Raw genomic sequence first — 13,220 nt, forward strand, 5'->3', positions numbered from 1 at the left:
AAAAGCCCCAGGAACTTTTGAATTTCATTTCCTGTTTGGTCACCATCAGCACAGGTGACCATCAGCACAGTCCACCATCGCAGGCAACCATGCAGAGTCCATCACAAGAGACCACACAGTCCTGGATTCGCAGACGAGCTCCAGCATGGTCCGAACGGGAGGTACTGGATCTCATTGCATATTGGGGAGACGAATCTGTTATGGAAGAACTACATTCAAAAAAAAAAAAAAACGCAAATACGTACGCTGAAGTCTCCAGGGCCATGACGGAAAGAGGCTACTCCAGGGACACAGAGCAGTGTCGTACAAAAATCAAGGAGCTCAGGCAAGTGTACCAAAAAGCCAGGAAGGCAAACGGATGCTCTGGGTCACAGCCCATACATGCCGCTTCTACCGTGAGCTGCATGCAATTATGTGGGGGTGACGCCACCACTACCCCACCACTGTCCATGGACACCTGCAAGGGTGGAGTTGCACGAAGCGAGGAGGATGAGTTATTGGAGGACGAAGAGGAGGAGGAGGAGGACAGTGCACAGGTGGCAAGTGGGGAATCCGTTTTCCCCCCTAGCCAGGAACTATTCTTAATGCTGGAGACAATAGCCTCCCCCCACTCCCAAGGCAGGCTCCTGGACCATGACCCTGGAGAAAGCACTTCTGGTGAGTGAGAGCCTGATCGGAGCCATACAATGGGGGGCGGAGGGAAACCCAGCGGCGTTGGGCTGTTCACGTTTAGTTTAAAGGGCTCATCCCTGCTCAGAGCCTCATCGGAGCCATGCAGTGGGTGCAGGGGTGAGAGATGAGGTGTGAAATGATCATCCCAGAGAACCCGCAGGCCCTCCTTTTATATGGCAAACCCACCAGGCATTGCTTGCTATGAGAAAGGGGGCCCGGCAGTTTGAAAGCATTGAAATGAATGTGGAAGAAGCAGAACCCCGCGTGCCCCTAGGGCTTACCATGGCTAGCTGCAAGCTGAATTCTGTTGCCCAGCCATGTGTGATGGCTTACTCACACCAAAGTGACCTTGTACAGAAAGAACATGTGCTGTGTACTATGAATTGCCTCTTTCACTGAGAAAGAGTGACCCCTTTGTTCTCTAAAATGTATCTTTTAAAATACTACCCTCCCTTTTTCTCCTCCCGTAGGTGCAAATGTTTCAACGCGGCCTCTATCTACTCCATCTCAGAGGCTGATCCAGATTAGAAGGCAGAAAAAACTAACTAGAAACGACATGTTCACCGAGCTCATGCAGTCCTCCCGCATTGATAGGGCCCAGCTGAATGCATGGAGGCAAACAATTGCGGAGTCCTGTAAAGCGTTAAATGAACACGAAGAGAGGAGGGACACCTGTGATGAGAGCAGGCAGGATGCTATGGTCAAGCTGATGGGGGAGCAAACTGACATGCTCCGCTGTATGGTGGATCTAATGCGGGAAAGGCAGCAAGACCACACACTGCCGCTGCAGCCCCCGTGTAACCGCCCTCCCTCCTCCCCAAGTTCCATAGCCTCCTCAACCAGATGCCCAAGAACACAGCGGGGGGTGGGGGAGGAGAGGCTACAGGAACCCACACACTCAACATCAGAGGACTGCACAAGCAGCAGAAAGCTGGCATATGCAAACTTTTGATTTGGTTTCTGGACTTGTCCTTCCCTCCTCCTCCACCCCCCTAATCCAATACCCCTGCTCCCCTGGTCTACCTTCTGATTTCTCTCAATGTGTTGTGCAACAAATAATAAAGAATGTTTTTTAAACAATTGTGACTATTTCCTTTCATATATATATATATAGGGGGCAGGTAACTTCAAGAGAAACAAACACAATTGTCACACCGTAGCCTAGCTAGTCATGAAACTGGCTTTCAAAGCTTCTCTGATGTACAGCGCGCCCTGCTGCGCTCTTCTAATCGCCCTTTTGTCTGGCTGTGCGAAATTGGCTGCCAGGCGAGTTGCCTCAACCTCCCACCTCGCCATAAAAATCTCCCCCCCTTACTCTCACAGATATTGTGGAGCACACAACAAGCAGCAATTACAATTGGAATATTGGTTGTGCTGAGATCTAACCGAGTCAGTAAACTGCGCCAGCGCACTTTCAAACATCCAAAAGCACATTCTACCACCAACTGCACTTGCTCAGCCTATAGTTGAACTGCTCCTTACTACTGTCCAGAGTGCCTGCGTATGGCTTCATGAGCCACGGCATTAAGGGGTAGGCTGGGTCCCTGAGGATAACTATAGACATTTCAACATCCCCAACAGTAATTTTCTGGTCTGAGAAGTAAGTCCCTTCCTGCAGCTGTTCAAACAGACCAGAGTTCCTGAAGATGCAAGCGTCACGCACCTTTCCCGGCCATCCCACGTTGATGTCGGGTGATGTGATCCACCAGTGCTTGCAGCACCATTGAAAAGTACTCCTTGAGGTTTATGTACTGGCCGCCTCGGTGTTCCTGGGCCAAGATAGGGATATGTGTTCCATCTATTGCCCCGCTGCAGTTAGGGAACCCCAGCGCATTAAAGCCATCCACAATGGTCTGCACATTTCCCAAAGTCACTGCCCTTGATAGCAGCTGGTCAATGATTGCGTTGGCTACTTGCAGCACAGCAGCCCCCACAGCAGATCTGCCCACTCCAAACTGATTCCCAACTGACCGGTGGCTGTTGGGCATTGCAAGCTTCCATAATGCTATGGCCACTCACTTCTCAACTGTGAGGGCTACTCTCATTTTGGTGTCTTTGCACTTCAGGGCAGGGGACAGCAAGTCACAAAGTTCCATGAAAGTGGCCCTACCCATACGAAAGTTTCGCAGCCACTGGGAATCATCCCAGACCTGCAATACTATGCAGTCCCACCAGTCTGTGCTTGTTTCCTGGGCCCAGAATCGGCATTCCACGGCATGAACCAGGCCCAATGCCACCATGATCTCCCAGTCGCCACATGCCGTGCTTCTAGGAACGTCTGTGTTCATGTCCTCATCAGTATAGTAATCGCGCTGTCATCGCTGCCTCGCCTGGTTTTGCAGGTACTGCACATACTGCTGGATAACGCGCGAGGTATTTACAATGGTCAAAACTGCAGCGGAGATCTGAGCGGGCTCCATGCTAGCCGCACTATGGCGCCTGCACAGGTAATCCTGGAAAGGGGGTGCAAAACGTAGCAGAGCAGAGTGGCAGCGGAATAGGTGCTGTTTGGTTCACAATAGCTGAAAAAAGGTGGGAAATGGTTGTCTTCTGTAGCTTTCATGGAGGCGGGAGCCCAGGACAGACAACATGGAGAAGCTTGGTAGCTCAGCAAGAGCGGGAAAGCCGAGTTGGCAGCGGCAGATGAGGAAGAGAAAGAGTAGATACTTATAGAGATTACATAGAAAAGATGAGAGGAAATGAGAGGCGGATTCACAGTACCAGGAGAGAAGCGGTGCACTGTACTGCACTGTGTACTGAAAGCAGTATGGCGTCTGCACACCAAAAAGGCGCAAAACGATTGTCTGCCATAGCTTTCACAGAGGGAGGAGCAACTGATGACACACACCCAGAAACACCTGTGAGAATGTTTTTACTCCATCATGCACTGGGAGCTTAACCCAGAATTCCAACGGACAGCAGGGACTGCAGGAACTGTGGGATAGCTACCCACAGTGCACCACTCCAACATTTGATGCTAGCCTCGGTACTGTGGACGCACTCTGCCGAATTCACGCGCTTTAGTGGGGACACACAAGACATAATGTATAAAATCGCTTCTGAAAATTCGAATAGAATAATTTTGAAATAATTTCGGACTGTAGACGTACCCTTTGTGGGTGCTCGGATATTATAGTGGAGGCCAAATAAGTAGACAGATTACTTAATTCAGAGAGTAAATCCATACCATCTCTTAATGTTCCAGATAGGCAAGGACAAAATTTCTGAATCTAGAGTACAGTATTCCCAATGTGAAGGAAAGAAAGGAAGAATAGTAATGGGTCAGAGAACTATACCTTTCTTTTAAAAGGGGGGGAAAAAGAGGGCTTGGGAAATTATAGACCAGTGAGCCTAACGTCAATACCTGGAAAGATACTGGAACAAATTATTAAACAATCAATTCATAAGCTCCAAGAGGATGGAAGGGGAGAGTGGTAGATATGATATATCCTGATTTTAGTAAGGCTTTTGACAGTCCCACATGGCATTCTTATGAGCAAACTAGGGAAATGTGATTAGATGACATTACTATAAAGTGGATACGGTAGCTGTAGAACTAGTTGAAAGACCATATTCAAACAATTATCAATGGTTCACTGTCAAACTGAGAGGGCGTATCTGCTGGGGGCCCGCAGTGGTTGGTACTGGGTCTGATATTATTCAATATTTTCATTCGTGACTTGGGTAAAGGAGTTGAGAGTATGCTTATAAAATCTGCATCTGACACTAAGCTGGGAGGGGTTGGAAGAACTTTGGAGGACAGGATTAGTGTTCAAAATGACCTTGACAAATTGGAGAATTTGTCTGAAATCAAAAAGATGTAATTCAATAATGACAAGCACCAACTAAACTTAAGAAGGAAAACAAAGATACAAACACATTAACTCCTCACTTAACGTTGTAGTTATGTTCCTGAAAAATGTGACTTTAAGAGAAATGATGTTAAGCTAATCCAATTCCCCCATAAGAATTAATGTAAATGGGTGGGGGTTAGGTTCCAGGGCAGCTTCCCCTACTCTGCAAGCATCGGGTAGGGGGCCCTCAGCCCGCCCACTCCACCCCTTCCCCCAAGCCCCCAGCCTTGACTTGCCTCTTCTTCCCCCTCACCTCCTCCCCCTTTACTTTGCACGCTGCATCCTGGCTCCTCCCCCTCCCTCCCCTCCCTTCTAACCGCTGCAAGCCAGCTGATTGCCATGTTCGGGAGGCAGGGAAGGGAGGGGGGAGGCACACCGAGTCCTCACTCCTCCCTCCTGCCCAGGGTAATCAGCTGGCTTGCCACATTCTGGAGGCAGGGAGAGAGGGGGAGACTGCGCCCTGAGTCCTCGCTCCTCCCCCCTCCCTCCAAAACGCTGCAAGCCCGCTGATTGCTGCTGGCAGGAGGGGGGGGGGAAAGGGGGAGGTGTGCTGAGTCCCCGCTCCTCCTCCCCCCCCCCCGTCCGGGGCAATCAGCTGGCTTGCGGCATTCAGGAGGCAGGAGAGGGAGGGGGAGCCTGCGCACCAAGTCCTTGTTCTTCCCCCCTCCCTCCTGCCTCCAAAATGCTGCAAGCCAGCTGACTGCCGTGGGCAGGAGGCGTAGGGAGGAGGGAAGGCGCTGGGGGGGCGGGCATAGGGAGGCTGCCAGCTGTGGAGAAAGCAGGCAGCCAAACAACGTAAGAGTGGAGCATTGCACAACTTTAAATGAGCATGTTCCCTAATTGATCAGGAACGTAACAATGAAACAACGTTAAGCGGGACGACTTTAAGTGAGGAGTTACTGTAGAGACTAACTGGGTAGGCAGTAGTATTGCTGAAAAGAATCTGGGGGTTATGGTGGAACACAAGCTGAGTAGGAGTCAACAGTGTGATGCAGCTGCAGAAAAGACTAATATTCTGGGATGTAATAACAGGAGTGTCATTTGTAAGACACTGTCCCATTCTACTTGGCACTGGAGGCCTCACAGCTTGAGCTCTCTGGCCAGTTCTGGGAGCCACACTTTAGGGAAAGATGTAGGCTAATTGGAGAGAGTCCAGAGGACAACAATAATGGAAAAAAATTTAGAAAACCTGACCTCTGTGGAAAGGTTAAAAAACCTGGGCATGTTTAGTCTTGAGAAAAGAAGACTGAGGGGGCACCTGATATTAGTCTTCAAATATGTTAAGGGCTGTTATAAAGAGAATGGGGATCAATTGTGCTCCATGTCGACTGAAGGTAGGACAAATAATAATGGGCTTAATCTTCACCAAAGGAGATTTACATTAGAAATTAGAAAATAACTATCCTTACAGTTAGAAAATAAGTACTGGAATAGCTTATCAAGGGAGAGTGTAGAATGTCTATAATCAGAGGTTTTTAAGAACTGGTTAGACAAATACCTGTCAGGAATGGTCCAGGTATTCTTGGTCCTGTATCATCGGTGCTGGGGGCTGGACTAGATGACCTCTCAAAGTCCCTCCCAGACCTATATTTCTCTGAGTAAATTATTCTATATTCCACACAAATGAAAAATGTGATTATTCTGGACCTGAAATATAACATTTATCTGACTTCTATGATAACACCAACTTTTATTCCTCCCACCAAATATACTGTAACAGCTGCTTTACTTTAAATTTTCAAGATCATTAAAACTGGACTCTAGATTTGCATTAACTATACTAAGGAGCTTACATCAGCCCAGCCTTATTGTTATCACATTTCTTAAGTATATAAATTTTATTCTGAAAAATATTGCTAGTCCCTAAACCCATCCAGTTCTTAGATATAGATACACTTAAAGACCATCAAGAAATACCCTGTTACAGTATCCTATAGTAGTCAAGATATATTTCTAATTATGGTAATACTTTGATTATGGAAGAAAAGGGATTATGTTCAGGGAGTCTACAACCATGTTAATACAGTTAGGCTGCTAGCATTTTTTTCACATTGCCAACCAAACCAGTTTCCGACAATAAACGTATTATACATTACATGTCTACAGCAAACAAAAGGTTAACATTTTTACAAGATAGCTGGAACACTATTTCACATACAATGTGTCTTTAGTGGAGACTATTTCCAGCCCATCCACATCAAGTTCTAAAACAGTAACCATAAGGGCAAAAACTCCTTTCTTCCCACTCCTTCCACATATAGATCAAATATATTAGTTTTAGTAAAGGGGAATTTAATTCCTTTTACATACAGTTGCCTCTCAGTATGAGCCATTTCGAAGAAGCTAACTATTTGTTAGTCTCTAAGGTTCCACAAGGACGCCTCATTGTTTTTGCTGATACAGACTAACATGGCTACTACTTTGAAACCTATCATTCAGCAGTACAGCTAAACTTGAAAGGCTACAGAATACTGTCTTCCTCATACAGTATTAGAAGGGAGCAACCCCCTCCCCCCCCCCCACATACACACACCTGGGAGCTGAGGTTGAGCAACTGCAGCTGTATTTTTATCTAGATTTATAACAGTTACATGCAACCATCCAGAGCTCCAAATGCTTTCACAATAATTAGAATTCACAGTAATTAAAGTAGAGTTGTCAAGTCAGTACTGTAGAGTCCTTGACGAGAGAATAGAAAGCTCTCAATACCAGCCAAAGTGCTCAAAGTTAAAAAATAACAATGGAAAAAATAAAATACCACATTTCATGGCCATTTTGTGTTTTTAAAAGAAACAGTTTGTGAGCACACATGCCCATGTCACAGCATCCACTACTATTCTCAGGCATTTCTGCAGCTCCTGCCCCAGTTTCCCGTCTCCCCAGAGTTCCTCAATACACAACCAAGGCCTGAGTCATACCATAGCACCCCTTCTTTGGGACAAGCTTATTAACATACAACAACTTAAAGACAATCTTTCTCTACCCTGCCTCTTGCTGGGTGCACATATCCTGGGTCTGGCTGCTTTCCAGTTTCAAAACACAGTATCTCTCTCCAGTCTCCCACCAGGCACAGCTTCTCCTTTCTAAGTAGGGTGACCAGATGTCCCGATTTTATAGGGACAGTCCCGATTGTTGGGTCTTTTTCTTATATAGGCTCCTATTACCCCCAACCCCCATTCCGATTTTTCACACTTGCTGTCTGGTCACCCTATTTCTGAGGCCTGTCTTCAATTGTCCCCAGTTAAACACCAAATCTCACACTCTCTTGCTGCTTCACCCATCCCCTTTTAGAGTCACATGGCTACCCTGGCTCCCTATTCTGCATCTGTAATCTCTAAACTTTCAGGCTGCTCCTTTCTGAAGGCATACCAGACTTCGTCTCTCACAAGCTCAGTCCCAGCTCAGCCAGCTGGTCATGGGCTGGCTCCAGCAGCACTCCCGCACTGCTCCTGGCCCTGGCCATTTTTCCTCTCCTAGGAGGCTCTCAAGACCCTTTTGAAACCCAGGTGCCTTTCTTTTAATCACTCAGATGATCAGTCCAGGAGTACTAGCCCTAGCTCCCTCTTACAGGGCCAGACACCCTGCGACAGTCAATTTAACATTTTCTATAAAATCTGTAAAAATCATAAAAATACATCCCAATAATCACTTGCATTTATATAGCAAAAACCATCATTAATGTGTATAGGGATTTACCCATTTCTGAACGGTAGTCTCTTCCAGAGTGGAATATGGAAGTCCTGAGTAGTAAAAAAAACCCTCAATTTTACACAATGGAAGTGATTAGAGGCACGTAAGTACTTTCATAAAATGGAGAAGTTTCTGAAGGTGTCTATTTGACAGACAGGAGATAGTCCAATGATAATTGGTTAATTATGAGGTGATAGAAACTCACTTTGAAAGGGGGGGAGGGCAGGGGCTACCGTTTGTGACCTGGGGTATGCACCAAGAAGCCCAGGGTGCAGAGGAAGCTACGGCAGTGCCCAGGGCTCTGGATAGGGTGTTCCCTTGACCTTGGAGACATACAGTAGGCTGAGAAAGTGGAATGGCCAGGACAGTTACAGCCCGAGTTGCTGCTTTTACACAACTGGCAGCAGCTCCTGCCCTTGAGAGGAAACAACCTCCTTCTGCCCCCAGTGCCCAAAATGACACAGCTCTGCTCAGTCACTGCTTCCCCAGCTCTGAGGGGGCAGAGCTAGAGAAGGAAGACTGCCTTATCTCACACCCTCCCCAAGTACAGAGGATATATTGTTGAGATGAAAATAGATCGGCCCCCATAATATATACATTGTGGTGGCACTAACCCCCCCCGCCCGCTCCCTGGTTCCACTGCCCCAGATCAACTGGCCAGTCAAATACTGTCAAAATCAACAAAAATGGTCAGATACTTTAAAGCACTAATTTATCAGAACAGTAACAACAGTAACAAAAAAGAGTAAGACTTTATTGTTTTCAATAGGCTTAGCCTTAGACAGATACTTATGCTTAATTACAAAAGCCAAGTTACTTAATTGAGTTATTTTAACTTAGAAAAAAGTAAAATGATGTTCTAAAAAAACCTGAAAGAATGGCACCATGATCCAATCAAAGAGGTGGGCTGCCGCCTACATCAGGGCATTCTTCTTGCACTATCTGACAATATTTTGCAGTGGTCAAATAGGCAGACAATTGACAAGCTTGTCAAGCCTAGGATTATGATGCTTGATTTTACAACACTAATGCTCTTTGAATACATTTTTTTAAATGTAATTTTCTAATTTAAAAAAATAAATAAATAAAGAGAAACCCAGACCCAAAAATTCTCTCTTGTGGAACCAGCTTGGGTTATCAGCAGAGTTTGGACCACTAAATCCACAGTTCAGACACACTACCACTTGAGATAATGGAGTAACTGGTAGAAGCAGTAGACTGTCATCCTCTCTATGAACCAACAAACTAAGAGGGAAGGAGGCATACATTTTGCCACTGGTTTTCACAGCTATTTATTTACAGCAGACGAATGTAGAGATTCAAGACTCTTGGGTTCAATTGCAGGTTTTGCTCCTTTGCCCCCTGGATCTCTCTCCTCAGACCTCTAATTCCTCTCCACCCCATCCTAGCTCCTGGCCTTCCTTCCACTTTGCACATTGCACCCCCACATACCTGACTCCTGCCCCTTCTCCTAGCTCTTCTCCTACATACCATCCAACCTCTTCCCTCCCACTGACTTATGTCTCCCCCTACCCCATCCTCACTCCTCCCCAGCCTCTGCAATACAACCCTTCTCCTCACTTCTCCCTCCCTTCATATACAAGTCAGGTTATCTCCAGCTCCTCCTCCATACTACCTGGGCCCCAGGACAAGAGGGAGCAAGGACAGTAACAGAGCTCAGGAGAAACAGTCTTTGGGTTCTCAATTCTAGTGCCAGCATCACAGCAGTCTCCAGCAGCCAGGAGGAGCAACTGCAGGAAAAAAGTCTCTGCACCCCAGGATGGAGCATGATCAGTGCAAATGGCATCTTTAGAGAACTTAGATATCAACATTGACCATCATTTACTGACCACATGTAAAGATTTTTTTTCTCATAACTTTGCCCAATTTAGATGAATTTTCATGCAGAGAACAAAAATAGCACCCTGACACAGCACAGCCACTCTCTCCTCCCCACACAATGCCAAATGTCAAGCCCTTTTTCCCCAGCAGGGAGGTATTAGAACTTCGTGAAACAGTTTAAAGATTTTTTTTAAGATGACAAATCAATTTATTTTTCTCTAATCTCATTCCTACAAATGGCTGAGCCATTTTAGCTGAAAAATTTTCCAAAAAACATTATGCCTATGGTAGACATCCAGAATAGGAAATTTAGCCCAACTTATCTTCTGGCAAAGCTATAAGCAACTGAAAACAGGTTCTTATAATGGAAAACATTAGGCAACCTTATCTATATCCAGCACTGCCAACTCCATCTATAACAGGGGTAGGCATCCTATGGCACGCGAGCTGATTTTCAGTGGCACTCACACTGCCCAGGTCCTGGCCACTGGTCGGGGGGCTCTGCATTTTAATTTATTTTTAAATGCAGCTTCTTAAACATTTTAAAAACCTTATTTACTTTACATATAACAATAGTTTAGTTATATATTATAGACTTATAGAAAGAGACCTTCTAAAAACATTAAAATGTATTACTGTATAGAGTGAATAAATGAAGACTCGGCACACCACTTATGAAAGGCTGCCGACCCCTGATCTATAATAATGACTAGTAGAGAAAGTAAATTGGGATGCTCTTATTCCCCACAGGGAGCTTTTTTCTTTGGCCCCCTCCTTTTTCTGCTCTACACTTTTTTGGGGGTGGTGTGTTAGGTTCCAGGGGAGCTGTAGGCCCTCCCAGGGTGCTCTGTAAGAATGAGGCCCACACACACTGTGAGTTATTGGCTTTAATGAAGGTAAAGTGACACATCCGCAATGGGGACTCCAAGCGTTGCTGTCACGGAGGTGGGGAACCCAGCACCCTGGAGCTCGGCCTGGTACGGAGTCCAAAAGCAAACACAAAGCATGCTCATATTTATACAAACAGCAGCAAACCAGCTCATACATAATGCAATAGGAACTCTCCACCCTCCGGGGCCGCCCCCTTGGCCAACAGCCTAGGGGCTTGCCACGCAGCAATTCCAGCCGGTTACGGCAGGTTGAAACTAGCATGCCGTGTCCTACAATAACCGGAGGCTGAGAAAGCGGAACTGCCTAAGCTAGGCCGTAACAAAATCTTCCGTGGTTCCCTATCCTCCTACAGTGGTGTCATTCACTCACACTATTTCAACTACAATTTCTAAATTAATAGCTTGTAAATCTCTCCATCCACGCACACCGGCCTAACCTCTCTCCATACAATACCACTTCTCCTCCCAGATCTCTCTATAGCAAATTTAAGTTAGAGCTGTCAAATGATTAAAAAAATTAATCGTCATTAATTGCACTGTTAAATAATAGAATACTATTTAAATAGTTTTTGATGTTTTCTACATTTTAAAATATATTGATTTTAGTTACAACACAGAATACAAAGTGTATAGCTCTTACTTTATATTTATTTCTGATTACAAATATTTGCACTGTAAAAAACAAAAGAAATAGTATTTTTTCAAGTACTGTAGTGCAATCTCTTTATCATGAAAGTTGAACTTACAAATGTAGAATTATGTACAAAAAAAACTGCATTCAAAAATAAAACAATGTAAAACTTTAGAGGCTACAAGTCCACTCAGTCCTATTTCTTTCTTCAGCCAATCGCTCAGACAAACAAGTTTACATTTGAAGGAGATAATGCTGCCTGCGTCTTGTTCAAAATGTCACCTGAAAGTGAGAACAGGTGTTTTCATGGCACTGTTGTAGCTGGCATCACAAGATATTTACATGCCAGATGTGCTAAAGATTCATATGTCCCTTCATGCTTCAACCATCATTCCAGAAGACGTGTGTCCATGCTGATAACAGGTTCTGCTTGGTAACAATCCAAAGCATTGAGAACCAATGCATGTTCATTTTCATCCTCTGAGTCAGATGCCACCAGCAGAACATTGATTTTCCTTTTTGCTGGTTTGGGTACTGTAGTTTCCGCATCAGAGTGTTGCTCTTTTAAGGCTTCTGAAAGCATGCTCCACACCTCATCCCTCTCAAATTTTGGAAGACTCTTCAGATTCTTAAACTTTGAGTCGAGTGCTGTAGCTATTTTTAGAAATCTAATATTAGTACCTTCTTTGCATTTTGTCAAATCCGCAGTGAAAGTGTTCTTAAAATGAATAACGTGCTGAGTCATCATCAGAGAATACTATAACACGAGATATATGGCAGAATACGGGTGTAAAAGAGCAGGAGACATACAATTCTCCACCAAGGAGTTCAGTCACAAATTTAATTAACACATTTTTTTTAACGAGCGCCATCAGCATGGAAGCATGTCTTCTGGAATTGTGGCCGAAGCATGAAAGGGCATATGAATGTTTAGAATACCTGGCATGTAAATATTTTGCAATGCCTGCTACAAAAGTCCCATGTGAACACCTGTTCTCACTTTCAGATAACATTTTAAATAAGAAGTTGGCAGCATTATCTCCCATAAATGTAAACAAACTTGTCTGTCTTAGTGATTGGCTGAACAAGAAGTAGGACTGAGTGTACTTGTAGATTCTAAAGTTTTGCATTGTTTTGTTTTTGAGTGCAGTTATGTAACAAAAAATAGACATTTGTAAGTTGCACTTTCATGATAAAGAGTTTGCACTACAGTACCAGTATGAGGTGAATTGAAAAATACTATTTCTTTTGTTTATCATTTTTACAGTGCAAATATTTGTAATAAAAATAATATAAAGTGAGCAGTGTACACTTTGTATTGTGTTGTATTTGAAATCAATATATTTGAAAATGCAGAAAAAAATCCAAAAATAATAAATTTCAATTGGTATTTATTAACAGTGCAAATAACACTGTGATTAATCACGATTAATTTATTAAATAATTAATAATTTGAGTTAATTGTGTGAGTTAACTGTGATTAATCAACAATCCTAATTTAAGCTTAATGTGATCAAAGCTGAACCTCTTATCTTCCCTCCCAACCTCTCTCCACTACGCCAATGTTTTGTCACCACCACCCTGTGTCACTCAGGCCAATAACCTGGAGATCATGTTTGACTCCTCCTCCTCCCTTGCCTC

The 13,220-nt window shown here is 44.5% G+C and overlaps 1 protein-coding gene across 2 annotated transcripts in view; it reads right to left on the bottom strand.

The window, feature by feature from the left end:
• COG5 (component of oligomeric golgi complex 5) overlaps positions 1–13,220 on the bottom strand; it is a 308,198-nt gene that overhangs the window by 238,918 nt on the left and 56,060 nt on the right. The gene's annotated exons all lie outside the window — the stretch shown is intronic.

This window comes from Mauremys mutica, chromosome 1 (assembly GCF_020497125.1).
Source record: "Mauremys mutica isolate MM-2020 ecotype Southern chromosome 1, ASM2049712v1, whole genome shotgun sequence".
Taxonomy (NCBI): Eukaryota; Metazoa; Chordata; order Testudines; family Geoemydidae; genus Mauremys; species Mauremys mutica.